A 16,143-nucleotide genomic window follows, 5' to 3' on the forward strand; every position below is an offset into this window, starting at 1 on the left:
TTGAGTAGATAATTGTTCACTTCTATGTGGATGTGGTCCTTCTGTTGTTTTTGTTGTTATTAAAGAACAGTCTTATACTGTGATGATCTGATAAGATGCATGGCATTATGTCAATCTTCTTTTATCTGTTTAAGCTTTTTTGTGACCTATTATATAGTCAGTTTTAGATAAGGTTCCATGAGGTGCTAAGAAGAATGTATATTCTTTTGATTTATGATAAACTCTTTTATAGATATCTATTAAATCCATTTGGTTCGTAACTTTTGTTAGTTTTACTGTGTCTCTGTTTACTTCCTGTTTCCATGATTGATTCATTGCTGAGAGTGGGTTGTTGAAGCCTTCCACTATTATTTTTTGAGGTGCAATGTGTGCTTTGAATTTTAGTTGAGTTTCTTTTGTGAATGAGGGTGCCCTTGCATTTGGAGCTTAGATGTTCAGAATTGAGAGTTCATCTTGGTAGATTTTTCCTTTGAGGAATATGAAGTTTCCTTCCTTATCTTTTTTTTGATAACTTTTGGTTGAAAGTCGATATTAGATGGTTACCTCAGCTTGTTTCTTGGGACTATTTACTTGGAAAATCTTTCCAGGGTGTGTTTCCTCTAAGTAGCAAAATTTAGGGTCCTCTTTATATATCCACTCTGTTAGTCTATGTCTTTTTATTGGGGAATTGAGTCCACAGATATTAAGAGATATTAAGGACCAGTGATTGCTGTTTCCTGTTATTTTTGTTGTTGGAGGTAGAATTTTGTTTGTATGGCTATCTTCTTTTGGGTTTGTTAAAAGAGAATTACTTCTTTGTTTTTCTATGGTATATTTTCCTTCCTTGTATTGGAATTTTCCATCTCTTTATCCTTTGTATGCCTGGATTTGTGGAAAGATACTGTGTAAATTTTGTTTTGTCATGAAATATCTTGGATTCTCCATCTATGGTAATTGAGAGTTTTCCTAGGTATCCTGGGTTGGCACATGCATTCTCATATTGTCTGTATCACATCTGCCCAGAATCTTCTGGTTTTTAGAGTCTCTTTTGAGAATTCTGGTGTAATTATAATAGCTCTCCCTTTTTATAAAGGGAACTTTCCCTCATACTCCTTATAGTGTTCTTCCTTTGTTCTGAGAATTTTGTGTTTTGATTAATGTGTGAGGAAAGAATTTCTTTTCTGTTCCAATCTACTCTGGGTTCTTCTTGATTATATAGGATTCTTCTATGTTTATGTCCATCTCTTTATGTTAGGGAAGTTTTCTTCTATAATTTAGTTGGAGACATTTACTGGCTCTTTGAGTTGGGAATCTTCACTCTCTTCTACACCTATTATCCTTTGGATTGGTCTTCTCATTGTGTCCCGAATTTCCTGGATATTTTGGGTTAGGGGTTTTCTGCATTTTGCCTTTTTTTGACTGTTGTATCAATGTTTTCTGTGGTATCTTCTGCAGCTGAGATTCTCTCTTCTATCTCTTTTATTCTGTTGGTGACGTTTGCATCTGTGACTCCTGATTTCTTTCCTAGGTTTTCTCTCTTCAGGTTTGTCTCCCTTTGTGAATTCTTTAATGTTCTTTTTTTCCCCATTTTTAAATACTGGGTGGTTTGGTTCAATTTCTTCACCAGTTTGGTTGTGTTTTCCATATTTCTTTAAGGGATTTATGTGTTTCCTCTTTAAGTGCTTGTATCTGTTTACACATGCTTCCTGTATTTTTTAAAAGAATTATTCATGTTCTTCTTAAAATTCTCTGTCATCATCATAAGATATGATTTTTAAATCTGAATATTGTTTTCCATGTGAGAAAGTACCCTGTGCTTCCTGTGGTGGGAGAACTGAGTTCTGATGATGCCAAGTAGCCTTGGTTTGTGTTGCTTAGGTTCTTGCCCTTGCCTATTACCATCTGTTATTTCTGGTGTTAGCTGGTCTTGTTGCCTCTGACTGGAAATTGTCCCTCATGTGAGCCTATGAATCTATGATGTAAGGTTTGTCAGTGCTTTTGAGAGACCAGGTCTCTCCAGGTTGGAGAGCTATGCTACCAACTTACCTCTAGAGTACAGATGAAAGCTGAAAGGTTCCTGTCCCTGGCTGCTCTTTGCTTCCTGTGCCCTTTTGGCTCCTGGCCTCTCCCTCTTAGGCTGGGTATTGGAGCAATAGTAGTGGCTTCACCTGTGACCTTGGGTGTGACAGCACTCTTGGCAGACCAGCTCTCTCCCTGAAGGACTTTTTTTTATGGAGAGCTTTGACATAGGTTTAGCTCAGAGGCAAAGATGGAAACCAGAAGAGGCTTATTTCTTTTTACACAAAAATAATACTGAGTTTTTCCTAAGTTCAGACAACTAGCCCCTTTTGTAATGCACAACATCAAAAACAGTTGAAACAGAAATGTTTCCTTTTGCCTTCCTTCCCCTCTATAGCTATAGTTTAAATAAAGGAATGGGATATGAGAATTAAATAAATTCTCAACAGTTCAATACAGATGAACAGAAGCAATTCCTTCTATTTATTCACAGAGTAAGGGTGATTTGAAAGCCAGGCTTTGGTGGGTGAATCACAAGGCACTTGTAGATCCATAGCCATCTGCAAATGCTGAAGAGCACAGATAATCTAGCCATAGCCAATAATCCACTATATTCATTTTGTTTCCCATTGCTGGGAAAAATTGATTTGTAAGCTGCCAGAAAAACAGTCCTAGACGTTACCATCTTAGTTGACACTAGATCTAACAACAGTAGAAGTCACTTTTAGATTTTAAACCAGGAAATTTCACCAGTTTTCATTAGCTGTGGCACTGAAGAAGTGTCTTGAGAAGGAGAGGCTCTTTGAAGGGCTCTAATTTTCTTAAGCATTGTAAATATGGCTCTGGAAGACGTTGATTCATTACTTGCCAATGATTTTCTCTATTTGGCCACTTCCTCTTTGTGAGGCTGATTACCAAGGTCCAGCCATCAAAAACCCCCTTTTAGGTACCCTAAATAACATGCTCAATCAAAATGAAACTTCTAATCCTAACACCGGGTTTCCCCCTTTACCTTTATAAACTGCCATTTGCCTATGGACCACACGTGTCTTCCCTCTATTCAGAGACAGTCTTTTGTTCCTAGAAGAAAATATTGTGTCAGCAGCCATAATGGGACAAGCTAATAATTAGCAGGTGATATTCCTGAGACCATCTGCTTCACGTTATTATAATATCTGTGACAGGGTTGATTTTGTGAGGCAAGGCCAAAGGAGAATTCATTTTAGGAAAGATTCCTGCTATTAATATGATTTTCTATTCTTATTAAACATATACAACAATAACTAAGTATTAGTCCACCCATTTGAAGCAGATTCCTGCAGATCTATGAAGATATACTATCTAGTATTGATGATATATAGACAAATAGATGACACCTTAAGTCTTAATGATTATCCTAAATTAATGATGATTCCAAAACTTATATCAGTGATTATTACAATCTTTTATAGTGGAACTTCTATAAAGTCCTTTTTTTTTATTAACTTGACTATTTCTTATTTACATTTCGAGTGTTATTCCCTTTTCCGGTTTCCAGGCAAACAATCCCCTAATCCCACCCTCTCCCCTTCTTTATGGGTGTTCCCCTCCCCATCCTCCCCCCATTGCCGCCCTCCCCCCAACAATCTAGTTCACTGGGGGTTCAGTCTTAGCAGGACCCAGGGCTTCCCCTTCCACTGGTGTTCTTACTAGGGTATTCATTGCTTCCTATGAGGTCAGAGTCCAGTGTCAGTCCATGTATAGGCTTTAGGTAGTGGCTTAGTCCCTGGAAACTCTGGTTGCTTGGCATTGTTGTTCATAAGGGGTCTCGAGCCCCTTCGAGCTCTTCCAGTTCTTTCTCTGATTCCTTCAACGGGGGTCCTATTCTCAGTTCAGTGGTTTGCTGCTGGCATTTGCCTCTGTATTTGCTGTATTCTGGCTGTGTCTCTCAGGAGAGATCTACATCAGGCTCCTGTCGGCCTGCACTTCTTTGCTTCATCCACCTTATCTAATTGGGTGGCTGTATATGTTATGGGCCACATGTGGGGCAGGCTCTGAATGAGTGTTCCTTCTGTGGCTGTTTTATTCTTTGCCTCTCTATTCCCTGCCAAGGGTGTTCTTGTTCCTCTTTTAAAGAAGGAGTGAAGCATTCACATTTTGATCATCCGTCTTGAGTTTCATTTGTTCTAGGCATCTAGGGTAATTCAAGCATTTGGGCTAATAGCCACTTATCAATGAGTGCATACCATGTGTGTTTTTCTGTGATTGGGTTACCTCACTCAGGATGATATTTTCCAGTTCCAACCATTTGCCTATGAATTTCATAAAGTCATTGTTTTTGATAGCTGAGTAATATTCCATTGTGTAGATGTACCACATTTTCTGTATCCATTCCTCTGTTGAAGGGCATCTGGGTTCTTTCCAGCTTCTGGCTATTATAAATAAGGCTGTTATGAACATACTGGAGCACGTGTCTTTTTTATATGTTGGGGCATCTTTTGGGTATATGCCCAAGAGAGGTAGAACTGAATCTTCAGGCAGTTCAATGTCCAATTTTCTGAGGAACCTCCAGCCTGATTTCCAGAATGGTTGTACCAGTCTGCAATCCCACCAACAATGGAGGAGTGTTCCTGTTTCTCCGCATCCTCGCCAGCATCTGCTGTCACCTGAGTTTTTGATCTTAGCCATTCTCACTGGTGTGAGGTGAAATTTCAGGGTTGTTTTGATTTGCATTTCCCTTATGACTAAAGATGTTGAACATTTCTTTAGGTGTTTCTCAGCCATTCGGCATTCCTCAGCTGTGAATTCTTTGTTTAGCTCTGAACCCAATTTTTAATAGGGTTATTTGTCTCCCTGCAGTCTCACTTCTTGAGTTCTTTGTATATTTTGGACACTAGCCCTCTATCAGTTGTAGGATTGGTAAAGATCTTTTCCCAATCTGTTGGTTGCCATTTTGTCCTAATGACAGTGTCTTTTGCCTTACAGAATCTTTGCAGTTTTGAGAGGTCCCATTTATCGATTCTTGAGATCTTAAAGCATAAGCCATTGGTGTTCTGTTCAGGAAATTTTCCCCAGTGCCCATGTGTTCGAGACTCTTCCCCACATTTTCTTCTATTAGTTTGAGTGCATCTGGTTTGATGTGGAGGTCCTTGATCCACTTGGACTTAAGTTTTGTACAGGGTGATAAGAACGGATTGATTTGCATTCTTCAACATGCTAACTGCCTGTTGAACCAGCAACATTTATTGAAAATGCTATTTTTCTTTCATTGGATGGTTTTAGCTTCTTTGTCAAAAATCAAGTGACCATAGGTGTGTGGGTTCATTTCTGGGTCTTCAATTCTATTCCATTGGTCTATCTCTCTGTCTCTGTACCAATACCATGCAGTTTTTATCACTATTGCTTTGTAATACTCCTTGAGTTCAGGGATAGTGATACCCCCTGAAGTCCTTTTATTGTTGAGGATAGTTTTATCTATCCTGGGTTTTTTGTTATTCCAGATGCATTTGCAAATTGTTCTGTCTACTCTTTGAAGAAATGGATTGGTATTTTGATGGTGATTGCATTGAATCTGTAGATCGCTTTTGGTAAAATGGCCATTTTTACTATATAAATCCTGCCAATCCATGAGCATGGGAGATCTTTCCATTTTCTGAGGTCTTCTTCAATTTCTTTCTTCAGAGTCTTGAAGTTCTTATTGTACAAATCTTTTACTTGCTTGGTTAAAGTCACACCGAGGTACTTTATATTATTTGGGTCTATTATGAAGGGTGTTTTTTCCCTAATTTCTTTCTCGGCTTGTTTCTCTTTTGTGTAGAGGAAGGCTACTGATTTATTTGAGTTAATTTTATACCCAGCCACTTTGCTGAAGTTGTTTATCAGCTTTAGTAGTTCTCTGGTGGAACTTTTGGGATCACTTAAATATATTATCATATCATCTGCAAATAGTGATGTTTTGACTTCTTTTCCTATCTGTATCCCCTTGACCTCCTTTTGTTGTCTGATTGCTAAGTCCTTTTCTGATAGTCAAAACTGCAGTGAGTACTGTGACAGTCTCCCATGTGTCACCAGTTAATTGCTCTTAGAAACCAGACTTTCTCCTTCTCAGAACACATTCCAATACGTTGTAAAACAATTAACCAAAGGTCATAAAATGAGGACTAACGATCAATTATAGGTTCTAGGACAGAAGATAAAATATTGACTGGTTTATCTATATAACACTTCATTAATAACTTAGTTATGGTGTTAAAGCTTCAGTAAAAATGTGGAGCTGAGACAGGAGATGGATGTTTAGACAGATAATTACTCCTAATGGATATGCATGCAAACATTCTCTATTACAAACCTCTATTTTAATTTATGTTTTGATTTTTTTGTGTGAACTTGTGATGAACTTTGTAACAGGTGATTATGTATTCTGAAAGCTTTTTAAGTACTAAAGACAAAGAGATGAGAAAGAATTTTTTCCCTTAGATTTTTTTCCCTTTCCCTGCTTAGGATCTTTCCTCTTTTCCCCTTAGATAGCTTTAAAAGGAAAGTTTTTACAACTTAGTAGTAAACTCTATAATCTCTTTTCAAAGTGTCCCTTTTTCTTCCTTTGACTTCCTACTAACAGGCTGAAAGTTAGGGCCAAGCAGTTCCTGCTGATATAGTGCAAAGGCTATTTACTTAATCCTCTGCTGTTTTAGAAAGATGTGCTAAGTGCCAGGAGACTGCAGTTTTTAACCTCAGAGGAAGACAGAAGGCAGGTCAGCCACAGTAGTATAGTAACTTAGATAAGTAAATGTTTTATTATTACACAGCAACCCTAAATATCTCATTGCTCTCCCCCTCCCGCTTCCACAAGAAGAAACTAGAAAGAAGACCCCCACTAATCCCTTCTAATCCATGCCTTGCCTCTTCTCTTCCTCATCCTATATCTCCTTTACCATCTCTTCTTTCCTGCCCTTTGCGCCTCTGGGACAAATAAGTCTCCTTTGTCCAGAAAATCTTGTCTTGGGCTGTGTTGTGACAATTCCCCTCCTTTCACTCTTCATGATGACATTTTTGTTAATTGTCTGCTCATTCATTCAAAGAACTAGTTCATGCAAACTTCCAACATTCCACAGTCTAAAACAATGTTTTCCCTAGAAAATGTTCTGTGACTGAGTAGCTATGAGAACAGAGGGATAACCCCTGTTTTATTCTTGATTTTGTTTTGTTTTTAAACACACCCCTTCTTAGTTTGAGGTGTTTAAAGTAAAATACTTTAATTCTTCCCTTGACACTTACATTAAGATTTAACCTAGTGTCTGTAGATAAAAATTATTTCTATCATGTATCTTGCATCAGGTTCTTATAGGGTTTGCAGGAGTAATTAATTTAATTGTTTAAATGGTAAGAATTGGCCTATGGTCTTCCACTGACAAGAGCTTCTGCGGTGCAATAGAAGACTGAATGAATTTCCAGGGTCCCATGTGTTTAATATGTAGAGTTTTCCTGATACCATGAGACAGGCAAGTCTCATGTAATCTTTTGAGTTTCTGGTCCTACTTGACTCTATTTATATGTCTAGAAAACAATTTGAAGGTATTTGAGGGGACGCAAATTGGATTTTCAAATAAAATTGAATATTTAGAATCATTATTTTAGCATTTTGAATCTATTATCCCAATGAGTATGTTTTTAAACAAAGCACAGAAATAGAAACCAGTATAGTATATTACTCAGTTTAATTGCTATAATACATTTGACGTAAAGTATAAGAAGTAATAAAAACCTAAATGTTTCTGTACATTTTCAAGTTTGATTTTTACAAGCATTTAGGCTGGTCTGATTTCTTTAGGATTTGTACGACTATTACTTTGTAATTACATAATTTCTCCTTTCCCCTTCCTCTCAGCAAACCCTCCCATATATTCCTTTTTTATTGTTTTCTCCATCTTCATTAAATTGGGTATTTCTTATTTGGATTTCAATTGTTATTCCCTTTCCCAGTTTCCAGGCAAACATTCCCCTAATCCCTCCCAATCCCCTTCTATATAGGTGTTCCCCTCCCCATCCTGTCCCCATTACTGCCCTCCCCCCAAAAATCCCATTCACTGGGGGTTCAATCTGGGCAGGAACAAGGGCTTCCACTTCCACTGGTGCCCTTACCAGGCTATCCATTGCTACCTATGAGGTTGGAGCCCAGGGTCAGTCCATGTATAGTCTTTGGGTAGTGGCTTAGTCCCTGGAAGCTCTGGTTGCTTGGCATTGTTGTTCATATGGGGTCTCAAGCCCCTTCAAGCTATTTCAGTCCTCTCTCTGATTCCTTCATCAGGGGTTCCATTCTCAGTACAGTGGTTTGCTGTTGGCATTCGCCTATGTATTTTCCATATTCTGGCTCTGTCTCTCAAGAGAGATCTATATCCAGTTCCTGTCATCCTACACTTCTTTGCTTCATACATCTTATCAAGTTTGGTGGCTGTATACATATGTGCCACATGTGCGGCAGGCTCTGAATGGGTGATCCTTCAGCCTCTGTTCTAAACTTTGCTTCCCTACTCCCTTCCAAGGGTATTCTTGTTCCCCTTTTAAAGAAGGAGTGAAGCATTCACATTTTGGTCATCCTTCTAGAGTTTTATGTGTTCTGTGTATCTAGGGTAATTTGAGCATTTGGGCTAATATCCACTTATCAATGTGTGCATACCATTTGTGTTTTTCTGTAATTGGTTTACCTCACTCAAGATGATCTTTTCCAGTTCCATCCATTTGCCTATGAATTTCATAAAGTCCTTGTTTTTGATAGCTGAGTAGTATTCCATTGTGTAGGTGTACCGCATTTTTGTATCCATTCCTCTGTTGAAGGGCATGTGGGTACTTTCCAGCTTCTGGCTATTATAAATAAGGCGGCTATGAACATAGTGGTGATGTGTCTTTGTTATTTGTTGGAACATCTTTTGGGTATATGCCCAAGAGAGGTATAGCTTGGTCCTCAGGTAGTGCAATGTCCAACTTTCTGAGAAACCTGGAGACTGATTTCCAGAATGGTTGTACCAGTCTGCAATCCCACCAACAATGGAGGAGTGTTCCTCTTTCTCCACATCCTCACCAGTATCTGTTTTCGCTGGAGTGTTCGATCTAAGCCATTTGACTGGCGTGATATGGAATCTCAAGGTTGTTTTGATTTGCATTTCCATTATGACTAAAGATGTTGAACATTTCTTTCGGTGCTTCTCTGCCATTCGGCATTCCTCAGCTGTGATTTCTTTGTTTAGCTCTGAATCCCACTTTTTAAAAGGGCTATTTGTCTCCCTGCAGTCTAATTTTGTGAGTTCTTTGTATATTTTGGATTTAAGCCCTCTATCAGTTGTAGGATTGGTAAAGATCTTTTTCCAATCTGTTGGTTGCCATTTTGACCGAACAACAGTGTCCTTTGCCTTAAAGAAGTTTTGCAGTTTTATGAGATCCCATTTGTCAATTCTTGATCTTAGACCATAAGCCATTGGTGTTTTGTTCAGGAAATTTTCTCCAGTGCCCATGTGTTCGAGATTCTTCCCCACTTTTTCTTCTATTAGTTTGAGCATTTCTGGTTTGATTTGGAGGTCCTTGATCCACTTGGACTTAAGCTTTGTACAGTGTGATAAGAATGGGTTGATCTGCATTCTTCTACATGCTGACCTCCAGTTGAACCGGCACCATTTTCGGAAAAGGCTATCTTTTTTCCATTGGATAGTTTTTCCTTCTTTGTCAAAAATCAAGTGACTATAGATGTGTGGGCTCATTTCTGGGTCCTCAATTCTATTCTACTGGTCTATCTGCCTGTCTCTGTACCAATACCATAGAGTTTTTATCGCTATTGCTCTGTAATACTGCTTGAGTACAGAGATAGTGATTCCCCTCGAAGACCTTGTATTGTTGAGGATAGTTTTAGCTATCCTGGGTTTTTTGTTATTCCAGATGAATTTGCAAATTGTCCTGTCTAACTCTATGAAAAACTGGAATGGAATTTTGATGGGGATTGCATTGAATCTGTAGATCGCTTTTGGTAAAATGGCTATTTTTACTTTATTAATCCTGCACATCCACGAGCATGGGAGTTCTTTCCATCTTCTGACATCTTCGTCAATTTCTTTCTTTCAGAGGCTTGATGTTCTTATCATACAGATCATTCACTTGCTTGGTTACAGTCACACTGAGGTATTTTATATTATTTGGGACTATTATGAAGGGTGTCATTTCCCTAATTTCATTCTAGGCTTGTTTCTTTTTTATGTACAGGATGGCTAATGGTTTATTTGAGTTAATATTTTACCCAGCCACTTTGCTGAAGGTGTTTATCAGGTTTAGTTGTTCTCTGGTAGACGTTTGTAACCACATAAATATACTATTATATCATGTGCAAATAGTGATATTTTGACTTCTACTTTTCAAATCTGTATCCCCTTGAGCTCCTTTTGTTGTCTGATTGTTCCGGCTAGAACATCAAGAACTATATTGAATAAGTAGGGAGAGCGTGGGCAGCCTTGTCTAGTCCCTGATTTTAGTGGGATTGCTTCAAGTTTCTCTCCATTTAGTTTAATGTTAGCAACTAGTTTGCTGTATATGGCTTTTACTATGTTTAGGTTTGGGCCTTGAATTCCTGTTCTTTCCAGGACTTTTATTATGAAGGGGTGTTGAATTTTGTTAAATGCTTTCTCAGCATCTAATGAAATGATCATGTGGTTTTGTTCTTTCAATTTGTTTATATAATGGATCACACTGATGGTTTTCCGTATATTAAACCATTGCTGCATACCTGCCATGAAGCCTAGTTGATCATGGTGGATGATTGTTTTGATGTGCTCTTGGATTCGGTTTCCCAGAATTTAATTGAGTATTTTTGCATCAATATTCATAAGGGAAATTGGTCTGAAGTTCTCTTTCTTTGTTGGGTCTTTGTGTGTTTTAGGTATAAGAGTAATTGTGGCTTCATAGAAGGAATTAGGTAGTGCTCCATCTGTTTCAATTTTGTGGAATAGTTTGTATAGTATTGGTTTGAGGTCTTCTATGAAGGTCTGATAGAATTCTGCACTGAACCCATCTAGACCTGGACTCCTTTTGGTTGGGAGACTTTTAATGACTGTTTCTATTACTTTAGGAGTTATGGGGTTGTTTAAATGGTTTATCTTTTCCTGATTTAACTTTGGTACCTGGTATCTGTCTAGGAAATTGTCCATTTCCTCCAAATTTTCAAGTTTTGTTGAATATAGGCTTTCGTAGTAGGATCTGATTTTTTTTTTTGATTTTTTAAGTTCATGACACCTTTTTCCATTATCTCTTGTTATAAACATATGTGTGTGGGCCTGCACATTACACACATGCACATGTATATGTTTATGTATATATGTGTTAAAACTGGTAAATCAGTGTACTGTTATTTGTATGTACATTTATATACATTTTCAGAGCTGACCATTTAATGTAGTAAAACCAATTTTTATGCTAATTCCTGGGGAAGACTATCCTGCATTCAGCATTTCTTAATAACCTGTAATTCTCTGTCCAATTTCGGGGCTCATGGGCTTTCCTTCAGCATGCGTTTTGATTTTGTTCTTGTTCAGCTCAGCTCATTTTTGAGGAGTAAGGTTGTGAGACTTTATGGGTATAGTTACTGAAATTCTGATATTCCTGGGAGACAAACTAACATAGAAAAATCCCTGTTCCTCTGGATTTTACAACATTTCTATCCTCTCTTCTCCAATGACCCCTGAGCTGCAAGTCTGAAAGATGTGTTGCAGAAGCCTTAGCTTCTCAAATTGAAGAGCTGTGGCTTTCTGTAGTGCTATCCATCTGTTGAAAAGATAGATTTCTTTGATGAGAGGTGAAAACTACACTTATCTTTGCATATAAGGACAAATATTTACAATGTTGCTTTAGTAAAGCAGTGGTGGTAGGTTCTCTGGAAATGGGAGGTTCACTAAGTGAGGGTAGTTAGCGAGATTCCTAGTAATAGGCATGATTTCCCTCCTGTTACAGGGTTCTTATGTTCAATAAGAGGGCTGTGTACTATTGCAATTGTAACTTTTATTTGCTAGATATAATTATTAGCCCAGAGGCAAACTACTGTATAAACTTGCCTGTTTTGCTTTGGGCAGTTCTACTTTCATTCATTTACCTTCACATATCATATTTTCATTTTTCCTTTACGGCTGATTAGTACTCCACAGTATATCTAACTGTTAACCATTTTTCTTTGAATGGCTTTTAGGTAAGGAATCCTTTCCCATTTTCAGTTATTGTGAATAGAGCAACAGTGACCATGGCTAAGCAAGTAATCATGGAGTAGATGTCAAACCTTTTTGGAAATATGCCTATGGGTGGTATAATCAGGTCATATGATAGTTTTGGTTTTGTTTTGTTTTTTGTTTTTTGATAATTCTTCACAATAATTTCCAGAGTGACCAGATACATTTAACAGTTAAAAATTTTTTGTTGATTATTTTGTTTATCTTAGGCATAATGTCAAGGATAAGAATAAACAACACTATTTTATTTTGCCTTTCTCTAATTGCTAGAAAAAATGAGAATCTTTTTAGCCACTTTTTTTTTCTTCTTTTGCAACCCCGTTGGTGCCATTTTTATATGGGTTGCTTGTGTTTTTCTTTATTTTCTTTTTGATTGTCTTAACTTGTGTTTTTTGAGTTCTTTATGTATTCTGGATGTTAATCTTTTATGTGATATACAGTTGGCAAAGATTTTCTCTTTTTGAACTTGGAATGTATTGCTCCCAGTTCTTGTGACATTCAAAGTTTCTATTGAGACATCACTTATATTTTTTAAATTTTAATTTTTTCTTTGTTTCACATCATGTACCCTAGGCTTATTCATCTCTCTATTTCTTCATATCTGCTGTTGCACTTGAAATCTCTTCCCCCAAATATAATGGATACACACACACACACACACACACACACACACACACACACACACAGAAAAATCTCATCATGGAAGCTTAGTATATCAGTGTGTTCTACAGTGTATCCCTCTCTCCACAAATCTTCACTTGAAAATGTTCATTGCAATGAGTCACGAGTTTGGTTTGAGATTTCTGGCTTCTGTCACGCCATCAATATTGGATCCTCATCAGGACTTCTACCAGTTATCTGTTGTTGTTCTGTGTCATAGAGATCATGTAGCTTTGGAATAGCAGGACTTGCCCATTCGATGTCCAAACTGTTCGCAGATGACATAGATTTTGGGCTAATCCAATTCAGAGCTTTGGATATGAGCCTGGGTAGTAGCTGAGCTGTTCATCCCTCCCCCCACCTCACTCCTGGCCTTATCCACAACAGCAGGGCAAGCTCTCTAGCACCATTCTTAGGCCACCCAATATCATCATCTGCTCTCATGTCTTCAGGGTCGGCTCACCTACACGCACCCATACCTCCAGAGCCAGCTCCCCTGTACTGCCCAGTCAAAGTGCAAGGCCCACTCTCCCAAGTGCCAAAGCCAGTGAGGCTTGGAACAGTTCTCCTGTTCTCATACACTTGGTGCTGGCTCACCATGCCTATATCATCAGGGTCAGCTCTGCTGCATTACCCAGGTGAGGTGCAGGGCCATTCGATTAATACAATCAGTGAGGGGGTATGGCTGCCTGTCCCACCCTCATGACCACAGGGCCAGTTCCCTAACTACTGCAGGTGGCAATGTGGGAATAGATGAACATCACCACTGCATCCATACCACCTCCTACTAGACAAATGGCCAACCAACATTTTGAATGCTTTTTCCCTGAAGGCCGGGTCACCTGTGCCTCCTCCACCATGACCAGTTGTACTGTGCTGCCCAGGCAAGGTACAAGGCACACTTTCCCCCAAGTGCTGCAACCAAGGAGGGACAGGGCCAGCTCACCTACTCTCATGACCCCAGGGTCAGTTCTCCAGACTGCTGTAGGTGGTGAATTATGAATGTGTGGAAAGGCATCACCTTCTGTTTATGTTTTCATGGGCAGCCATCAGGCATTTATTCTACCTTAGTTATTTTGCCTTAATTTCATTGAACTGTTTCTTTGTGTCTTATTTAAACTCTTTGGATAATTTAATGAAGTTTTTATTGCTCTTTTAAACTTCTGTGCTCTGGTGTTTATCTAGGTAACTCTCATTGGAAAACAATCTGTCTACATGATTGATAAGTTTAAATGAAGAATATTCCTTTGAGTTTTCTTATTATTTGTATTTGGTTTTAGATGGATATAGGCAGAACAAGTCAGTAGAGAACACAGCATGTGTGGGTGGATTAGACCTAGGGGCAGGAAATTACTTAGGTTGAATGTAAATAGGTGAACAGAGGGGACTGCGCTGGTGTGCAGAATGTGTGCAGACATATCTGGCCGGTTGGAAAGTTTGGTTATTTTGTGAGAGGGGCCTTTAGGTTGGGGACCAGGCAGGAGGGGTCCTGATGCAAAGTCTATTGCTGATTGCAGTCCAGGAAGGGGTGGGCAAACTGGATCATGACATGAATGTGTAAACTAGGTTAGATTTATTAAATAAGAGAGGGGCAAACAGACTCATAAGGCTAGAAACTAAAAAGGGTATGTAGGATAGGCAAGATATAGCTGAGTGGAGAAGCTGGACATGTTTTGTTTTATTTTAAATTTTGTTTTTTAATTTTAGGCATTTTTATTTTCTGGATTATTTTGTTCTAGAATATAGGTTTAACATATTGTGTATATTTTATTTTTATGCACATTATTTTACTGTATTAATAATATGAAACAATTTATTTCTATCTCATTTTATGACAATATTTTTAAATAACAAGTTAAAATTGGCTGTTCAAATGGTAACAGAATGAATATATTTGTGTACCATGATAATCTTTAATTTCTTTTTAAATTTTTTATTAGATTTATTTACTTACATTTCAAATGGTCTTCCCTTTCTCAGTTTCCTGTCCATAAGCCCACACCCCCCACCCTCTCCCCTATACAGGTGTTTTCCCCCTCCACCTCCCTTACCGCCCCCTCCCATACATTCCCCTGCACTAGGGGTCCAACCTTGGCAGGACCAAGGGCTTTCCCCTTCTACTGGTGCCCCAACAAGGCTATTCTCTGCTACAAATGCAGTTAGAGCCCTGGGTCAGTCCATGTATAGACTTTGGGTAGTGGTTAAGTCCCTGGAAGCTCTGGTTGGTTGGCATTATTGTTCTTATAGGGTTGCAAGCTCCTTCAGCTCTTTCAATCTTTTCTCTAATTCCCCTAAATGGGGTTCTGTTCTCAGTTCAGTGATTTGCTGCTAGCATTGACCCCTGTATTGGACATGCTCTGGATGTCTCTCAGGAGAAATCTATATCTGGTCCCTTTCAGTATTTGCTTTTTAGCTTCATCAATCTTATCTAGTTTTGTTTGCTGTATATATGTGGGCCACATGTGGGGCAGGCTCTGAATGGCTGCTCCTTCAGTCACTCCTCTAAAGTTTGCTTCCATTTCTCCACCTATGGATATTTTTTCTCCTTTCAAGATGGAGTGGGAGCATCATCATTTGGTCATCCTTCTTCTTGAGCTTCCTGTGGTCTGTGGATTGCATCTTGGGTAATTCGAGCTTTTGGGCTAATATCCACTTGAGTACATACCAAGTGTGTTTTTCTGTGATTGGGTTTCCCCACTCACAATGATGTTTTCTAGTTCATTCCATTTGCCTATGAATTTCATGAAGTCACTGTCTTTGATAGCTCAGTAGTACTCCATTGTGTAGATGTACCACATTTGGGGAAATTCAAATCAAAAGAACTCTGAGATTCCACCTCACACCAGTCAGAATGGCTAAGATAAAAAACTCTGGTGACAGAAGATGCTGGTGTGGATGTGGAGAAAGAGGAACAATCCTCCATTGTTGTTGGGATTGGAAACTGTTACAACCACTCTGGAAATCAGTCTGGAAGTTCCTCTGAAAATTGGACATTGCACTACCTGAAAATGCAGCTATACTTCTCCTGGGCATATACCTAAAAGATGCCCCAACATACAACAATGACACATGCTCCAGTATGTTCGTAGCAGCCTTATGTATAGGAGCCAGAAGCTGGAATGAACTAAGACAGCCTTCAACAGAGGAATGGACATTTTAAATTCTTAATCAGAGCACAATATGCAAATTAAGTTATTCAGTAATTTATAAATATGACTGAACATATTAAATGTTGATTGCAATATAAACATGTAAC

This window comes from Rattus norvegicus, chromosome X (assembly GCF_036323735.1).
Source record: "Rattus norvegicus strain BN/NHsdMcwi chromosome X, GRCr8, whole genome shotgun sequence".
Taxonomy (NCBI): Eukaryota; Metazoa; Chordata; class Mammalia; order Rodentia; family Muridae; genus Rattus; species Rattus norvegicus.